This window comes from Saimiri boliviensis, chromosome 4, assembly GCF_048565385.1.
Source record: "Saimiri boliviensis isolate mSaiBol1 chromosome 4, mSaiBol1.pri, whole genome shotgun sequence".
Lineage (NCBI taxonomy): Eukaryota > Metazoa > Chordata > Mammalia > Primates > Cebidae > Saimiri > Saimiri boliviensis.
Window position 1 is genome coordinate 60,184,048 of NC_133452.1, and position 19,433 is coordinate 60,203,480.

Consider the following 19,433-nt stretch of genomic DNA (forward strand, 5'->3'; position numbering starts at 1 on the left):
TAAAGAACCCAGAGATAGACAGCAGATGTAGGAAGCAGCTACCACCCACCCTCTGTCAAGCTGAATTTCAGCCTCGTGAGAGAGCATGCAGTCTTGGCCCTCCAGGTGAAGCTCATAGTAGCTGTAAATCCCTCTGAGAGAGTGCCAGGGAAGCCACCCATGTTTGTCACACCAATGGCAATCTTCTGGGAAGTCATCCAAGATGGTGGGGGGTAAGCCATGCATAGGAGGTACCACAGTAGTGGCATTCCGCTGTAAAGGTATGAGTTGCTAGAGCCGGGCACTGAGGGTGTCTACCTAAAGGAGCAAACCAGAGCCAGAAAAAAAATCCCTCCAGCATCCTTCCAGTGTCCTTACAAAACAACATGCTACTTCCCCAGTACTGAGACCAGACCCCTCTGAGGAGGTGTTCTAATACGGCTTAGTAGGACCAGGCTTGATTTCTAGCTTTGTGTGAGCTCCAAGTAACTTTTTTCCTCTTAACCTTTCCTCTAGCCTTCTGTATAAGGAGAAATCGTCATATGGCCCAGCTTCATTATCACAGAGCAGGCAATGACAGATGGATTGGGAGCTGAGGCAAGAAATTGGTAATGGTCACAGTCCACCCCTTTGGCTATTCAGCTTCCAATTTGCTCTTCCATACTCTTAACACTTCTAAGCAACAATGGAAGAGCTCTACATTTCCACCTAACAAGATACAGCCATACTTCCTTACGAGTCACGTTTGCTCCCTTTTCCCAACACGAGAATCCCAGTACCAGCAGTCACTGTATCCATTATTGGCTGTATGAATTATTCAAGTTCTGTCACTGTTCCACCAAATGCTCTGTTACCCAAAAGACCTAATTGTGGCCAGTGTGGTGGCTGATGTGTGTAATCCCAGCAGTTTGGGAGGTCAAGATGGTTTGGCCTGCATGATATGTTAGTTTCATCTAAAGGTGGATAGCTAAAGCACTACAGCTCCACATGTAGACCAGTCCGTCTTGGGCGGATCACTGAAGGTCGGGAGTTGGAGACCAGTCTGGCCAACATCGTGAAACCCTATCTCAGCTACTCAGGAGGCTGAGGCAGAAGAATCACTTGAACCTGGTAGGCAGAGGTTGCAGTGAGCTGAGATTGCACTACTGCACTTCAATCTGTCTCAAAAAAAAAAAAAAAAAAAAAAAAAAAAAAAAAAATTGTAGATTTAATCTCCAAAAACGTGTCTTAAGTTAAAATGGAAGGAGAAAATGAAAATGGTTAGGACAAATACATAGAAAAGGAAAATGGAAAATACTGAAAGCTACTGTAGCCATCATTTCTATAAACCAAACAGTGTACTGAGGTTATCAGTTACAGCGATTTTAACCTCAGTGCACATTCCCCAGCTACACCACTTGCTCAGTGGGTCCACTGAGATTTCTTTTGCCCTTAGCCAGAACCTCAGCTGGTCAGAGTTCTTTACCTGTTGGAGTGACCCAAATACTCATTACTGAAGAATCTGAGCCCTCCTCTGGTACCTGTTTTGGTTGTTGTAATTTTTCATAAACCTTTACTATTGGATGTAGAAGTACCAGGCACCCAGAGAATCTCCTGTGTTCAAGAAATAGTCCCTTTTGCCTCCACTGTGCAGTAGCAATACACTCTCACTTTGGTAATCAAGATTGATCATTCCCGCCAGTGGCATCAGAAACCCAGAGGGCAGTCTTACCTTAGATCCTATATCAGTGGGACCATTGTTATTTCTCTGATTGAAGGATCCCCTGGGAGCTAAGACCACCAAACCAGCAAGCTTGAGATTGCTAGAGTGAGAAGTACAATCATGAAAGGAGCCACTCCCACTCCTACCCTGTGATTTCTAGAACTGTATCTGGAACTCTGGCTAGAACTGTTTCTAGAACTCTGGCTCAAAGTATGTACTGTCATACGGAACTCCATCCTTTCAGTGTGGTATCTCCCAACTGTCAACTTGAGTATTCAGTGAACCATTCCACCTTTCAATCAGATTAACCACTTACGGGCGTTAGAGTATGTTAATTTCATAGGCATGAGCTCACTGCAGCATTTCATTTGCTGTGAAATTGATTCCATGCTTAGAAGCAATGCTACGGGAAATGCCATGATGGTAGACAAGGCATTTTGTGAGGATGTGGATTGGTTAGTGGTACTAGCAGAAGAATTATGGGCAGGGAAGGCAATCCATATCCAGAATATGTGTCTATTCCAGTGAAGATGAATCTCTGCCCCCTACATGATGGGAAAGGTCTGATATAGTCAACCTGCTATCAGGTAGATGGCTATTAGCCATGGAATTGGTGCCATATTGCAGCCTCAATATTGGTCTTGGCTCTTGACAGATTGGACAGTTGGCAGTAGTGCCTGTCAGCCTTGGTAAGGGGAAGCCTACGATGTTGAGCCCACACATAGCCTCCATCCCTGCAGCTGTGGCTGCATTATTTATGGACCCACTGAGCAAGTGGTGTAGTAGCTGGGAAATGTGCACTGAGGTTATAATTAATGTAACTGATAACCTCAGCACATTATTTTGTCAACTTGATTAATAAGAGCTTCCTCTGCTGTGGATGCCCTTTGTTGGGTGTATTAGTCTCTTTTTACACTGCCAATAAAGACATACCTGAGAGGGTGCACTTTACAAAAGAAAGAGGTTTAACGGACTTACAGTTGTTCCACATGGCTAGGGAGGCCTCACAATCATGGCAGAAGGCAAGGAAGAGCAAGTCACGTCTTACATGGATGGCAGCAGGCAAAGAGAGAGCTTGTGCAGAGGAACTCCCATTTTTAAAACCATCAGATCTCATGAGACTTACTCACTATCACAAGAACAGTGCAGGAAAGACCCAACCCCATGGTTCAGTCATCTCCCACTGGGTCCCTCCTCCAATACGTGGGCATTATGGGAGCTTAAAGATGAGATTTGGGTGGGAACACAGAGCCAAACCATATCAGTGGGCATTAACCTGAGACATAAATATCTTTAGTCTGTACCCATTCCCAGAGGTCCATCCACAGATAATTCCCAGACTTCCTTGTCACCAGTGTTATAGGCCTGTGTCTTCCAACTCCCTATCTAGCCAAGCCATCAGCAACTACCCATGAATTAGTGTAGATCTGTACTTCTGGCCTTCTCTAAGTTCAGACATAGTGGCCAACCAAAGATACTACTTGAAGTTCTGTTCACTGGGAAGACTTTTTTTTTTTTTTTTTTTTTTTTGACCACTGCCCTGAGGGGTTGCCACCAACATAGGCAGACCAATCTGTAAACTAGACTTGATTTTTTTTTTTTCTTGGCCAGTTGGTTGTTAGAACCACCCGCAGGAGACCATAGGTAAGGGTTGAGGGAGAGAAGGCAATGAAACAGTGTTGAAAGAGTCTGAGCCACCTGTTCAAGCAAGCTATGCTTCTTCTCCCTTCAGACCTGTTAAGGCAAGCTAAGTCTATTTCTGTACCATTTCTGTGTGATGATAGATTGCTGCTTTGCATGTCCAAGCTCATGACTAGGCTAGCTAACAACATCCACATTATGATGGAAAGCTCAGGCTACATGATCCCCTGCTATCCCATGGTTAGGTATTCAGTCTCTACAAAGGCACAGCAGTTAAGACAGAAACTGTTTCTTAAAAGGAGAGTAGTAATCTTCAAAAGACATAGGTTTGCTTCCCTGTGATTCTACTACTGGTGCTTGACAGGCTCCACACAATATTCCTATAGGCCATGATACTTTCAGTATCATTGGATCTGCTGGATCATAAGACCCATGTGGTAGAGCAGCTTGTGCTATAACTCAAAACTTGGTATAGAGCCTTCTCTTGCTCTGGTCCTCACTCAAAAATGATAATCTTATGGGTGACTCTTGATGAGTTGAAGTAGCACACTCAAAGTATATGTTGCTTTCAAAATTTGAAATGACCTACCAAGCATCATGTCTCTTTAATCATGGTGCATAGTGTGAAGTGCAGCAACTTATCTTTCATTTTGGAGGCGGATATTTTAACTTGTTCTAAATCATTGAACCCCTAGAAACTTCACTGAGTTTCTGAATTATGGGATTTTTTTCTTTCACCTAGTTTTTATGTTTTATTAAGCACCTAAGTACTTGCCACTTCTTGCTCATTATTTCCACTCAGCATAATGTCATCAATATGGTGGACCAATGTGATACTGTGTGGAATATCATGATGAACAAGGTTGCGGACTGTATCATGGCAGAGAGAAGGAGAACTGACAAAGCTTTGAGGCAAGACTATCAAGATATACTGTGGCTTTGCCAGGTAAAAGCAAACTGCTTCTCATGGTGCAAAAGGCTTTAAGTTAATAAATGCATGCTAAGTGCCAGGAGCATATTTATTTATTTCAGTAAAGATAAGTCTGTCACAGCAGCTGCAGTTGGAATCACTACCTCATTAAGATGTGGACCTGATACTCCCTAGTTATTTTCTAAGATCTGTCTTTTGCACAGGCCAAAGTGGTGAGTTAAATGACAAAGGGATGGGTATCATCATCCTTGCTGCTTTGAAGTCTTTGATGGTGGCATTAATGCCCAGGGCCATTTCTCCAGGGTTGTGGAATTGCATCTGGTTTGCTTTTTTGATAGGGAGGGAAAGTTCCAGGGGCTTCCAGTGATCCCTTCCTACCGTAATTGATTCTCAACTCATATGTCAAAAACACCAATATGGAAATTCTTCATATTGTTGATTTTATTTATTCTAATTATTCACTCAGGAACTGGGGAAGTAGTCACAGGATGGGTCCACGTACCAATTTGGTCCACTGTAATTCAGACCTGAGCTATGATTCCTTCTATCACCTGACCACTGTAAGCCTTCATTTTGACTGGTAAGCCACAGTGGTGTTTTGAGTACCCAAGAATTAGCATTAATTTAGGCCCTGGGTCTAGTAACTACCAAAATCTCTGGATACTTTCTTTTCTCTGAAGAACAGCAATTTAAGAAAATGATTGCAAGTCCCTTAGGGAATGGTTAGGAGGAAGATTTATAACATGAACCTGCAGCAGTGTAGGGTCCTTCCTCAAGGAGATCCAGCCTCCCCTTCGGTCAAGGGCATCTGATGTGTGAATTGACTTAAATCTGGAATCTGGGTCAGAGGCTGTGACTCTCCACTATGGTGACTCAAGTTTTGGCTACTAGACCTAAAGATTTTTCTGTTACATACATAAGGCAATTCTCTATGATTTCATATGATTCCATACCTGGGGACACATTAACTACCAAAGATCTCTGCAGGCCAAGGAATTCTGACTACTGATACATCCCTATTGCCCTTTATAATGGATGTGCCCACCTTGTCTTTTGCCAGTTAAAGCCTGCCAACCTGGCTCCTCCACTTTGGAATTGCATTTTCTTCATTGAAATCACAGGGCCCATCTCAGTGGAAATGAGAAACTTGATGAGCTTGCTAATCCAACTATCATTGTAATTTAGCATGCCCATAATACAAATTTGTGCTTGATTTTTAGCAATATCATCCCCGTGACTATGAGCAGTGAAGAGATACTTTTAGGGCTATCATGGAAGCTCTCTAGTTTTCAGACCATGACTTAAGCCTAGAATTAAAGATCACGAGCTTGTCATTTTCTTCCATTAAGTGCTGATGTGCATTCAGAAAAATCCACCTCATACCACAGTCTCTATAAGTCAACATGACTGCCATGGTAGTCAATGCAGTAACAATTTAGTCTTCTAAAGGCACATGCTTCAGCAGGTACTTTAGTACAATCTACCACAGGTAATCCATTAATCCATGAATAGATTAATCCATTCATAAGGGCAGAGTCCTCATGACCCAGTCACCTCTAAGTCTCACCTTTCAATACTGCCACATTGGGGATCAAATTTTAACATGAGTTTTGGAGGGGAGAAACATTCAAACCATAACAGGTCTATCCTCTGGGAATACCCCACTCCTGGTACCAGTTCTGTATTAGACATAGGCCGATCAGGAGACAGAAAACACACAGGTAATAACGTGATTGTGATGCCACCGCATGCAAAGAATACTAACATTCCAATTTCCTGTTAGCTAAGCACTGTGTTCAAGCCTAAGGTTACAACCAAACAAATCCCAAGTTCCATCTGTGTTCTGTTTCAGTACATTTTCTCTTGTTTGTAACATAATACCTGAAACTGGGAAATTTGTTTAAAAAAAAAAAAAAAAAAAAAGGAAATGATTTCTTACAGTTATGGAGGCTGGGAAGTCCAAGGTTGAGGAGGCATATCTGGTGAGAGACTTCTTGCTGGTGGGGACCCTCCAAAGAGACCTAGGCAGCACAAGGTATCACATGGTGAGGGAGCTTTGCATGCTAGCCCAGGTCTTTCTCCCTTTCTTATAAAGCCACTAGTCTCACTCCCATTATAGTCCATTAATTAACAACCCACAAATCCATTAATTCATGAATAGATTAAGCCATTCATAAGGACACAGTCCTCATGACCCAATCACCTCTTAAAAGTCTTACCTTTCAGTACTGCCACATTGGGGATTAAATTTTAACATGAATTTTGGAGAGGACAAAACATGCAAACCATAGCAGGTCTGTCCTCTGGGAACACCCCACTCCTGGAACAAGTCCTGTATCAGTCATGGGCCAATCAAGAGACAAAAAGCACACAGTAATACAAATAGGGAAAGTTTGATATAAAGAATTACTAACTATAACAAAGGATTGACATATTGCTTTTAAGCAATAAAGAGAACTCTAAAGAATACAAGGATAGCAGATAAAGGAACCAGACACTACCCTTCAGGGCTGAGAGCCAGACCTCATTGGAGAGGATCTGCCCAAAGCTTATTAAATGGTTGGGAAATTCACTGAGACTGCAAAACCACTCAAAGGGGTGCTGGAGGGGGTGCCACACAAGTGGCACTCCACCATGGAGCTTGCAGGAATGCAAATCAATGCTTAGGTTTTAAAGTCTAGGACCAACCCCTTACTTCACCTGGAACCCTCAAGATGTAATCATCTCAATCCTTTAACACTATCTTCCAAGTACAGATAAGGAAAATTCATAAAATAAGAGGCATACTGGCTTTTAGAGTTATTTTTATTCATTCAAATACTCGTAGAATAAAGGTCGGAAAAAGAAGATATGATCACCAGTCACCTCTAAATGGGAATCTGGATGGAGCTGTTTGGACCTGAAAAGCTGTCAGGTGAACATTTTCTGCCATATTAGGTAGGAAGACATCGTCAATCCTTTTTTTGTGTTTCATAGATACCTGTAATACAAATAGATACTGGTGTTTGTTAAGAACATGGTGAATAATTCTTGTTATAGCATCATAAAAATTCACTGTTATTGAGACCAAGATCATTGATTCAGTCTGGGTTAGGCTATGTAGTATGCCTTCTTGTATGTATTTTGCTGCTTGTCCTATAGGGAATTGGTCAAGAATGAATGGAAAGCATCAATGGAAAGCCATTTCCAGTTAAGGAAGAAAGCACAGCTCTTATTTTGAGTAAGCTAAAAATTCCTTAATTTCTTATCATTTTTGTTGGTGCAGGGCTAATTTTTAGAAAATTAACTGTATTCTTACATTTCAGCCATGTATAAATTCCTCTTCAATCAGTATTTATCTGACTTGCCTCATAGGCCTTGCTTTAAGAAGTCAGAACTGAGATCTAAAGAAGTTCCAGCTAACTGTGTACCTTCCCTGGCCTTGAGGTTTTTTGCTTGGGGTTCCCATATTGTACATAGCCACTGGGCCAATGGGTCCACAAGACACTTCACTATAGGGTTTATTTATTTATTAGGGCAATGTTCATCAAACAATTAGCCTTAGACCATCATCCTTCTAAATCTCTCAAATATAATAAATTGTCACTAATGCACTTAGCTGCTTAGCAGCCTTTTCAACAAGTTGCGATCAGCAACATTCCCATGAGGCTTGCAGCTTTCAGTGTGAAACGGAGATAAAGTGATTCCTGAAAGCCCTTGTGGTCTCACACATACAATGTGAACTTTGCTTCTTTTTGGAAAAGGCTTTATGCAGAAACACAGACATATAATAAAAGTTCACATTTTCCAGAAAGATGACTGCACAGAGACTGGTGAGTCAAGCAAACAGTGGACATTAGTAATGTGGCCCTCACCTGGTCAAGATGGTGTTTGGGTATCTTCCCAACCTGTCTTTCCCCCTTTGTAACTGCATGTTTAGAAATCTGGAAACTTTTAGTCCTTATAACTAGACCATCAGCTACAGAATTACACCGTCAAATGATTTTTTGGAATGGCATACTTTCCTCTGAAGGAATGATTAAATCTCTTCCTCCTAATTTTTCTTTAGGTAATGGGGAGGAATTCTTAAATGTATTATTAGATATATGAATCTCTGTAAGGGATTCTGAAAGAAAATGGAGCAAAGAGGAAAATACTTATTAAAGCAGTAGAGAGAAGGCAGTGGAAGAGAAAGTATATATTGTTTTACATAAACTAAAAACTGAAAAATTTTATAAGTGCTTCAAATATATGTTGATCTGAACCCTAAGAATTTTTTTGGAGGCTACATTTCTCACATGTTTTAAAATGACTTCTGAAACTATTTCTGCTCTGTTGGGGAACTCAGATAAGGAGCCTGATGCTGCTAGTTAATTGTTGAAGATGATTGGGGGAAGAAAAAGAAATTCGAAGATGGAACACAGCAAGGTGTTGGTACTGATTCCATACCCATTTATTGACTTGTAATTTAGAAGGTGCTATTACAGAGCTTAATTATTTCAACATCAGAATTTTCTTATCCAGATTTAAGGCACCTAGATAAGCTCCTGATATATAATTTTTTCTAATGTAAGTCTGAAGTGACCCAAAAACCATAACATCAAAATTGAAAGGCTTTATTGTTTAATGCATGTAACCAACCTTATTATTACTTAAAGTCTGTGGCCTTTGAATCTGTCCTGTTATTTTACTGCCTGTGAGATTAGTCTTTAAAAAGTGTTGCTGGGAGTATCTGGATGATGTGGAAGCAGAACTTAGGGAGTATTAAGCTGGGGATATAAGGCCTATAAAGTTAAAAACGTTAAATGATATATCTGGTTGTAATGGAGAAGCCTAGATTATTCTGATTTTTTTTTTTTTTTTAGAGAGGGTATCTCACTCTGCTGCCTAGGCTGGAGTGCAGCAGCACCATCATAGTTCACTATAACCTTCAACTCCTGAATCTACACTTAATTCATAAAATTTAGAGCTTAAAATTTGCATCTAATTCAGCTTAATTTTTTCTTTTCAGCTTCATTAATTTTGAGCAAATATGTCAAAACCTGGAGAGAGTTTTTTGCCTGATAGTCACATGACCAAGTAAAAGAGAAGGAGAGACTTGAACTATGTTAGGTAGAAGTGGATAGACTGAGAGCTATTCAAATTAGTAGGAGTTGGGAATTAACTGGATTTGCAGGGTGACAAAGAATAGCTCCCAAATTTCTGGCTTAAGCAACTGGATATTTGGCACTACTATTTGCTGAGACAGCATCTCCCTAACCCCAAAAGTCGTCAAGAAGGGAAAAGGATAGGAAGATGAGTTCCATTTGACCCGTTGAACTTGTGAGCCTGAGACACGTGAATGCAGACGTTATCCAATGGACCATTGGATATGTGGGTCTACAGCTCAGAGGAGAGTTTTGAGCTGCAGAGACTTGGCAAACAATGATTAAAGCTGTGGGAACATATGCAATTATCCAGAAAATGTGAGGTGAGAGGAGAAGGGGCCAGAAAGATCCCTGAACAACTTCAATGTTTACAGCTTAGATACAGTAGGAGGAACTGGAAAAGGAGAAAGAAAAAGCAGCCAGAGAAAGAGGAGAGAAACCACTAGGAGCAGTGCCAGGGAAATAATTAGAAGGGTGTGGTCAGCTGTTTCAAATGCTGCTGAGACATGAAATCAGTGAGAACTCAGCAGTGTCCTTTGGACTTGGTGACAGAAGTCAAGGTGATCTTGGCAAGAGCAATTGCAATGAAATGGTGGTGAGAAAAATCAGATTGCTGGTGGTGTGGTAGAGACCTATACTTGGCCCTCAATTGCGAATCTGCCCTGTCTTCTTAGAAATAGACTTCACAAGTTTTGTTCACACAGTGTCCTACAATAAAAACTACATTTCCCAGTCTCCTTTGTGCAGTCTTGGAGCTAAGTGCTGGCCAATGGAATATATGCAGAAATGTCACAAGTGACTTGCAGGAAGCATTCTTCAAGCTTCAAGGGAGGGGTGGGCCCTTCTTCTTGCCTTCCTCCTTCCTGTTGGCCAGAAAGCTTAAGTGGCCATCTTGGACCATGAGGTGATGAGCAGCATTTGAAAGCCACAAGTTGAGAATGGCAAACCTGAGAGAAATTAAGTGAATCACAAAAGTGACTGTAGGCAGCTCTTTAAGAAGTCTGACTGGGAAGAGAAAGGCCAATGGCAGGGGAAGGAATATGTTGTCAAGGGTGGGGGTGTGTGTTATTTTACAGTGGATTTTATGATCCTGGCACATACATGATCAATAAGTAATTGTTGGTTGCAGGATTAGAGGGGTGCATGGACGAGAAATACAAGTATGTAGAAAAGAAGCAGATAGTTCAAGGCCCCTGAGAAGGTAGCAGCAGGGGCCCTTTACATAAGGATTGGCCTGGGGAAGAAGAGGGGCACCCTTTCCATGTTCACAGGAGGGAAGGAGAAGCAGCAGAGTACAGATGCAGGTGGGCTGGGAGACAACGAGAAGATGGCGTTCCTGTCTGAGGGTCTCTAATTTCTCTGTGAAGTGGGAGATGAAAGGATGAGGGGTTGCGGGGGAATGTACGAAGGTCTGAGGAGACAAGGCGGATTTAAAACAGTTGGCTGGCCAAGTGCAGTGGCTCACACCTGTAATCCCAGCACTTGGGGAGGCCGGGGCAGGCGGATCACAAGGTCAGGAGATTGACGCCATCCTGGCCAACATGGCGAAACCCCGTCTCTACTAAAAAAAAATACAAAAACTAGCTGGGCCTGGTAATGGGCGCCTGTAATCCCCGCTACTGGGGAGGCTGAGGCAGGAGAATTGCTTGAACCTAGGAGGCAGAGGTTGCAGTGAGCCAAGTTCGTGCCTCTGCACACCAGCCTGAACAACAAAGCGAGATTCCATCTCAAACAAACAAACAAACAAAAACAGTTGCTGCAGAGAGGAGGAGAGAGCGAGCTGACTCAATCCCTAGCTCCAGTGGAGGAACAGGTGAGCTGGGCCTAAGCCAACCAGGCACAGGCATCTTAGTCTGCAGCTCCAGTGATTTGTTCAAAATTGGCACCATGACCCAAGTCGGTCCAGGCAGAGCCCATTTCTTTTTAACTGTCCCATCTCCACACCCTGCTCCTGCCATGCTGAGCGTGAACAGACATGGAAGCTACAGAGGTGGCTGTCATCTTGCTTCCCAAGGGCCTCACTTCCTTTCTGCTCCAAGCCTCCTCAGAGCCCAGAGATGGAGAGAGTGAAACCAGTCCTCATGAAGTGGTTCAAACCTTGAGGAAGCTGCCTTTAGCCAGCCCTCCTCTGAACATTTTACAGTTTTATGACCCAAGTGATTTCATTTTTTCCTTAAGCATTTCTAAAATAATTGCTTTAGAAAAAAATTGTCATTTCTCAGGAGTTGCAAGATCCTTGGGAAATAAAGAGAGCTCGCCCCTTGAGTGCACCTATGTTTCTGACCTGGGAGGCAGGGATGCTGCAGAAGACATCTGGGTCACTTTGAGACTCCAGCTGGACAACAGTGGAGGAAGGAGGAGTGGGAATATGGCTTTTACTGCTTAGCATTAACAGTATGGATGATAGCTGGCTGTGCCCTCAAATCCCTCCTCTTTCTGTACAGGGGAACAGAAGGGGACTGAAGCCCAGGAGTAACCTCTACTTCCTGAGAAAGAAGCTTCCTTCCCACTCCTGCCCCTACCCCAATCCTGGGAATTGGGTCTCCCCCACCTGTCTCGTGCCTCACTCTGGTCCTTTCTCAATGGGCAGGTGTTGGAGGACATGGATGGCAGTTCACTAGGATGCATTAATGCAGGAAGGGATTAGAAAAGTCCTTGGCTAGGCTGCAGGCAGAGGGGAAAGAAGAAAAAATTCCCCGGCACATGGAGAAGGCAGTGTAAGGTACAGAACTGCATAGGGTCAAGGTCAAAGTAGGGCCCTTGGGTGCTCTTGATGCTCTTTGTGTTGGGGCTGGGGCACAGGACACCCAATGTCAGGTCCAGGCAGCAACCCAAAGGCAGGAAGAAGGGCCCTGTGAACCTTACTGCCAAGCCCAGCTCTGTTCTTAGTAAACCCAAAGTAACTTGATCTGTGACTTTGTGCTTCTGAAAGGCTGTGTTCTCTCAGCTCATTCATGCTGGAAAGTAGCCAGAAGGAAACTCAGATAAAGGGTTAAACACATGTATGCAAGTATAGTTACCAACACTTGCACAATTACTAAGTGCCACTATACTAAGGGTCAGACGGGTTATCCATTTACTCTCAGAGCAAGCCTTTGAGGTGAGTATTCCCATTTTACAGAGAGGTTAATTAACCTGTCTAAGGTCATGTGGCTAGCGGTGACAGAGCCGTAGCCTGAATTCTGGCTGTTTCACTCCAAAGCCCACATACTCAACTACCAGACTATGTGCAGAACAGGAAAGAAGAGATGTGGCCAGTCATAACAATAGGCCAACCATGGTTTAGTGATATTTGGTAATATTTCTGATAGTCAGATCTAGAAGAGAACTCAGAATGTATTTAGTCCTCATCTTAAAAAGGAAGAAGCTGGTTTAGAGACATCCTGGGATCTGGCCTCAGCTCCATGCTGCCTGTTGACTGCACTGCTCAAAGAGCTATATTGATTGTTATTTTCAAGGACACCCCAAACCCCTAGCACCCAAGAATCATAATGTACTTTATGAATGGCTCTGAGAAATAGGGTCATTGGTATCCCAAAGCATTAAGATGTCTCAAAATCCAATGAACTGGTCCGGGACCAGTTGTTGTTGTTTGTTTTCTGAGACAGTCTTGCTCTGTTGCCAGGCTGGAGTGCAGTGGCACAGTCTCGGCTCACTGCAACCTCCATCTCCTGGGTTCAAGTGAATCAAGTGATTCTCCTGCCTCAGCCTCCTGAGTAGCTGGAATTACAGGCATATGCCACCACACCTAGCTAATTTTTGTATTTATAGTAAAAATGGGGTTTCAACATGTTGGCCAGGATGGTCTCGATCTCCTGAACTTGTGATCCACCCACCTCAGCCTCCCAAAGTGCTGGGATTACAGGCATGAGCCACCACGCCTGTCTGGGACCAATTTTTATGACTGAAACCATTTAGTATTGGATGTCAGTACTCTAAGGTACTAAAGTAGGACGTTTTGACTGTAAATCAGAATTAAGGTTTATTCATTCATGCGTCATTCAACGAACACTGTGGAGAACCCACTCAATAACTATCCGGTGTTATTTCAGTCCCTGAGACCCTCTTCAATTCAGACCCCAGAGACTGGGAGAGTTTTCTAGCCAGAACGGGGGATAACCTTACCGCCTGGCGAGCCCGTGGGGACAGCTGACTGCTGGGCATCATAGGGTTGACTCTGCAGCTCCTCTACATGCTGGAGAGCATCCAGCTTCATGCTGCGCTCCTTGGCAAGCCGGGCTCTCATCTGAGGGGAAAATGAGAAGCAGAGATGCTTTGTGCTCACTTTCATTTCCTCAGTTCACAGGGGGTTCCTGGGGAGAATGAGGGTTCCAGGTTACTCTGAAAAGACAATCAGCTCTTCAAGTCCTGGTTAGACTAAACTCAGCCTCCTGAGAATCAAGGGCTTCAGGAAGACGAAGAACTTAACCAAAAAGGAACAAAGGCAGTCTGTGGAATCCCTTATACCTTATAATAGCTAGGAGCTTATTCACAAGGTTATATCTTTCATGTTTATTTCATCAGATGGGTAGAAGAAGACAGGAGTGAGGGCCCAGGGCACACAAGACCTTGGAGGCCCAGTCATGGCATCTACATTGAGGACCTGTCAGAGCCTCTGGACAGTTTCAGGCAGAGGAAAGACTTGATCTCTCTCCTAGATCTCTGCTCTCAGCTCAGCATCTGCTGGGAATGCCCTGTCCACCTCCAGAAGCAGCCTTTGTGTTTCCTTGTGTGACTCTCCCTGTGCACGGCCAGCTCACACTCCCCAGCCAGACAGGGCCCGCGTCCAAAGTGCATCTCATCTGCACAGATCACAAGTGGTTTTGTTTTTTCCATTTATCATCTCCTCATTGTTTTTACTTGTAGAAAAGTAATACATACTATAGTTTGAATAGGACCTCCCAAATTTCATGTCCACCTGGAACCTCAGAATGTGACCTTATCTGGAAATAGGGTCTTTGCAGATGGACTTGTTAGGATGAGGTCATACTGGATTTAGAGTGAGCCCTGAATCTACTGACTGTTGTCCTTACAAGAAGATAGGATAAGGATATAGACACTCAGAGGAGCACAGAGGAAGAAGGCTCTGTGATGACAGAGGCAGGACTGAGTGAGGTAACTATAAGCCAAGGAATGCCAGGGACCAAAATGTGACTCAGAAGAGACATGGAACAGATACTTCCCCAAAGCCTCTAAAAGGAGCCAGCTTGCTAGCACATCCGTTTCAGACTTCTGGCCTCCAGAGCTGTGAAGCAATATGTTTTTATTCTATTAAGCCACCCAGTTTGTGGTAATTTATTAAGACAACCCTAGGAAATGAATACACGTGCTAATCTCAAACATTCAGCCACATGTGTTGTACATCCCACTCCGCCTGTACAGACCCAGCCAGAAGGCTCCCACATAGGCTTGCCCTAAACATTAAAGTGGGCTCTTCCTTATGGCCAGGGGCTCCCAAGCATAGTTTAAATTTCAGATTACCAGAGCTCCAGAGTTAGGAAAATGTCCTAGTATAAATTAGGTCCAAAGTCCCTCTCCAGACCACAGGGATTTGTGTAGGATCCTCACTCCCTATGAGCAGGCACCAAGAAAACATCAACATTTCCTGAGCCAGGCTGGCACTAGGAAACTTGAGAAATACCAGCAAGGAAGCATGCTTCCTCCAGACCTCCTTATCACTTACCCCCACGTCCCAGGGGCCGATGTAGTGACTTGCCCAAGGCCACACAGCCAGGATTTGAGTCCAGGTCTATTTACCTGTTTCCAAGGCTGTCTAACTTTGCATTCCCAGCAAAAATATAAGCAGCCAACATTTACTGAGAGCTATATACTACAGCCTGGTTTTGCTGTTGTTTAAGACAAGGTCTCATTCTGTCATCCAGGCTGGAGTGAGTGCAGTGGCCCAATCTTGGCTCATTACAACCAGGTTCAAGTGATCCTTCCACCTCAGCCCTCCAAGTAGTTGAGACCACAGACACACACCACCACCTCTGGCTAATTTTTGTATTTTTTGTAGCAACTGGGTTTTGCCATGTTGCCCAAGGAATCTTCCCACTTCGGCCTCCCAAAATGCTGGGATCACAGGAGTGAGCCACTGCACCTGGCCTGTTTATTTTTGTTAATTTCTTTAAATTAAAAAACATTTTTTTTTTTTAGAGACAGGGTCTTACTCTTTCAAGTACAGTGGTATAATCTTAGTTCACTGCAGCCTTGAACTCCTGGGCTCAAGTGATCGTCCTGCCTTAGCCTCCCAAGTTTCTGGGACTACGGGCACACACCGCCATGCCTGTTTTAGGCACAGTTTTAAGGGCTTCATTTGAATTACCTAATTTCTTAATTTAATCATCCCTCAAATCCAATGAACTGAGTACATTATTTCCATTGTACTGATGAAGAAACCAAGGCACAGAAAGACCACAGACCTTGCCTGAAGCCACGTAGCTGGAGGGCTGGGGGAATGGGCCACTCAGTTCCCCTCCAGGGCCTGTGCTCTAAATCTGTGGTCCCCAACCTTTTTGGCACCAGGTACCAGTTTCATAGAAGACAATTTTTCCACGGGGGTAGGGGCGAACGGTTTCAGGATGAAGCTGTTCTACCTCAGATCATCAGGTATTAGCTAGATTTTCATAAGGAGTGGGCAACCTAGATCCCTCACAGGTGCAGTTCACAATAGGATTTGTGCTCCTACGAGAATCTAATGGCTGCTCTGACAGGAGGCGGAGCTCAGGCAGTTATGCTCAGTCACTGGTGCTCATCTCCTGCTGTGAGGCCCAGTTTCTAACAGGCTACGGTCCCCTACCTGTCCACAGCCTGGGGGTTGGGGACCCCTGCTCTAAGTGACCTCAACCAGGTGCAGGCAACAGGTTAGGACACTGAGGCTCTCTGAGGTCAGACGGTGAATATCTGCCCATGGAGTCAGAGGCTGAAGATAGATTAAAGAAGCCTCTTCTGGCTGGAAGGGGTGGCGAGGTTGGGGTGGGGAGGCGCATGGGTCTTGCTGGCTGAGGATTGCGGTTTAGGGTAGGTAGGTGCAGGGACACTAGAGCCATCAGGAGAGCTGGAGGGGTACCCTACAAAGGGTCTATGGCTTTTATATACCTATGGTAAATTGCACATTTCTTGAGAGAAACCTCGAAACATTTGTTTTGACCACCTCTAGAAACTCTGCCATGAAACAAGTAATTAACCAGAGAAAACTTTGAAGAAACTGATCTACAACCCTCCCTATTTTTCGGTGGCTTTTAGAAAAGCATAAGTTATGGGACAAAATTGGGATGCTACATTTTTCTTATAGGTTCAGTCACACTTTTGTTTACTTTTCAGGCAATAAATATGAAATTCTAATTTTCTTTTATTCTAAAGCTACTCATTTTCTCCCTCCATTTCTATACAAATATTTTCTTTAGCTTTTCCTTGATTTAATTTTTAATCTGTTTTGACATTTATTTGTGTAGATAGAATTCTCCTTATTGATCTCTTCCTTGAGCATTTAAAACACTTGACCAGGGCTGGGCACAGTGGCTCACACCTGTAATCCCAGCACTTTGGGAGGCCAAGGCAGGCAGATAACCTGAGTTCAAGAGTTTGAGACCAGCCTGACCAACATGGTGAAACCCCATCTATACTAAAAATACAAAAATTAGCTGGGTGTCGGGATATGTGCCTGTAGTCCCAGCTACTCAGGAGGCTGTGGCAGGAGAATCGCTTGAACCTAGGAGGTGGAGGTTGCAGTGAGCTGAGATCACGCCACTGCACTCTAGCCTGGGTAACAGAGTAAGACTCTGTCTCAAAAAAAGAAAACAAAACACTTCACCAATAATTTGCCTTTCAATTTCCATCTCCTCCTATCTCTGGTAAATGAATTAAGTGATTTGCTCATTCAATGGATATGTGTGAGGTGCCTGCTTTGGACGTTACTATTTCTTTTCCCTTTTTATCGAATTACATTGTTTTCTGCTTTGATGAAAGTTGTATTAATCCATATCTACGTTCTAGTATTCCCTTCTATTTCTTTGTCGTTGGGTATATTTAACAAAATACATTGGATCTACAAACCACTTTCGCCTTTCATTTTTGTCTCTGCAGTTCCTGAAACAGTTGAATAAAATCTTCTTGTAATAGCCTCCTTTAACAACTGCTGCTGGCTGGGCGTGGTGGCTCAAGCCTGTAATCCCAGAACTTTGGGAGGCCAAGGCAGGTGGATCACGAGGTCAGGAGTTCAAGACCAGCCTGGCCAAGATAGTGAAGCCCTGTCTCTACTAAAAATACAAAAAAATTAGCCGGGCGTGGTGGCGGCCACTGTAATCCCAGCTACTTGGGAGGTTGAGGCAGAAAACTGTTGAACCTGGGAGGCAGAGGTTGCAGTGTGCTGAGATTGCGCCACTGCACTCCAGCCTGGGCAACAGAGCGAGACTCCACCTCAAAAAAACAAACAAAAAGACAAAACAAAACAAAAATACTTGCTGCTTTTCCAGATTACTTCTTGGAATTTTCTAATAGATTCCTAGTTCAAAGATGAGAGTTGGGTAGAAACAGGTTTTTCCAGTAGGTTACAGGGGTGCTGAGATTCCGAGCCCTGAGGCAGTCAGGCCACCACGGCCTGCCCAGCAATCCCCACAGTGTGGGGAGAGACGCTTCCATTCTCCTGCGCTGCCTGGAAGTGACAGAAGTTGCGAAACACTGCTGTAGAGGACAAGAGACAGGCATGGGCATGCAGGAGGGATGCAGCGGCCCTCACTGGGGCACCAGCTGCACTCTGGGGGTACACTCCTTTTTAATGAGGGTGAAGCTTACCTGGTGGTGGTCTCTCTTCCTGTTTTCTGCTGCAGTTGGCCCAGCTCAGAAGCCCTCTCAGCCTCTTCACTAAGGAGCTGCAGTTGCTGTTCTTTTTGCCCACGTCTTCCAAGAGCTTCTCCATGCTGGATGTTTTCGTGAAATCCAGCTCCTGCCGGGTGAGAGCTTCCTGGGTCACTCTATGTTTTGACTCCTTCAGCAGTTGAGCCTGTGGCAGGAAAAGACCAAAGGAAAGGAGGCGGCAGGGAGCCTTTTTTCCCAGCAGAAGGCGGGAGAGGTTGGACAACATTAATAACCATCCCCTCCTCTGGGGCTCAGGGACACAACTACATGGTGTATTCCTGGGCTGTAGGAAATACGGCCCAATGATTCTGTCCTGTGCTAGCAAGAGCACCCGGGTCTAGCCTAGCATGGCACTTACACTGTGAGCCCTGCAGTGACAGTCAGAGGGAGGCAGAACAGACATCAAATGCCAGGCATGTGATCACACCACTGTTCATCAGCGCCAGGGCAAATCATTTTGGTCTTTTAACACCCAGACTTGGTGATAGTATGTATGCTAGCTTACTAACCAGATGATGGTGTCTGGCACAAACAACATTTACACTGTCATGGAGCCTTTGTCAGGAGGTAGCCATGGAAGTGTTTCATACCAAGGAGACGGGGCCATGCCATACACACAATGAGCGAGGAAAGGAGGTTCTGATTTAGGCTCTGTTTTCACTTTCCAAAATCTGAGGAAGTCAGATTCTAGATGGTTAAAGAAGGATAAAGGTAGAAATGATTTGGTTCTGTTCCAAAGTTTTTCTAATAAGTATTATCCTAAGTACTAGATGGTCAACCCTTAATTATAATATTAATAATTATTATTCATATTGGTAGGATAACTTTACAGTTTACCACGTTCTTTACATAATTAACTCATCTGATGCAGAATCATAGCGGAATTAGGGTCCAAGATGAACAAATTAAATTTCATGCTTTAAATATGCCTAGCTTTCCCAGGCTGTTACTTAAACTCAGCTGTTCTTACTCTAAACCTAGAGTCTCCCTGCTTCATTCATGCCCGGAGGGTTGGCAGTTAGGAATTGCTTAGGCTTAGGATGGCTTTATTCTGGTGCCAGCCCCTATCATGCAGCAGTAACTTCTGAAAGTGAGACACAGCGTGGATCATTGGGAAAGGACGGAGTCTTTCGTGGGAGATAATACTGCAGGCTGGACCACACTCTGCTTGCCAAGGGTCGTTAACAGGAAGCAGGCT

At 44.0% G+C, this 19,433-nt stretch overlaps 1 pseudogene; it reads right to left on the bottom strand.

Moving 5' to 3' along the window:
• LOC120363281 (coiled-coil domain-containing protein 162-like) overlaps positions 1-19,433 on the bottom strand; it is an 84,763-nt pseudogene that overhangs the window by 7,574 nt on the left and 57,756 nt on the right.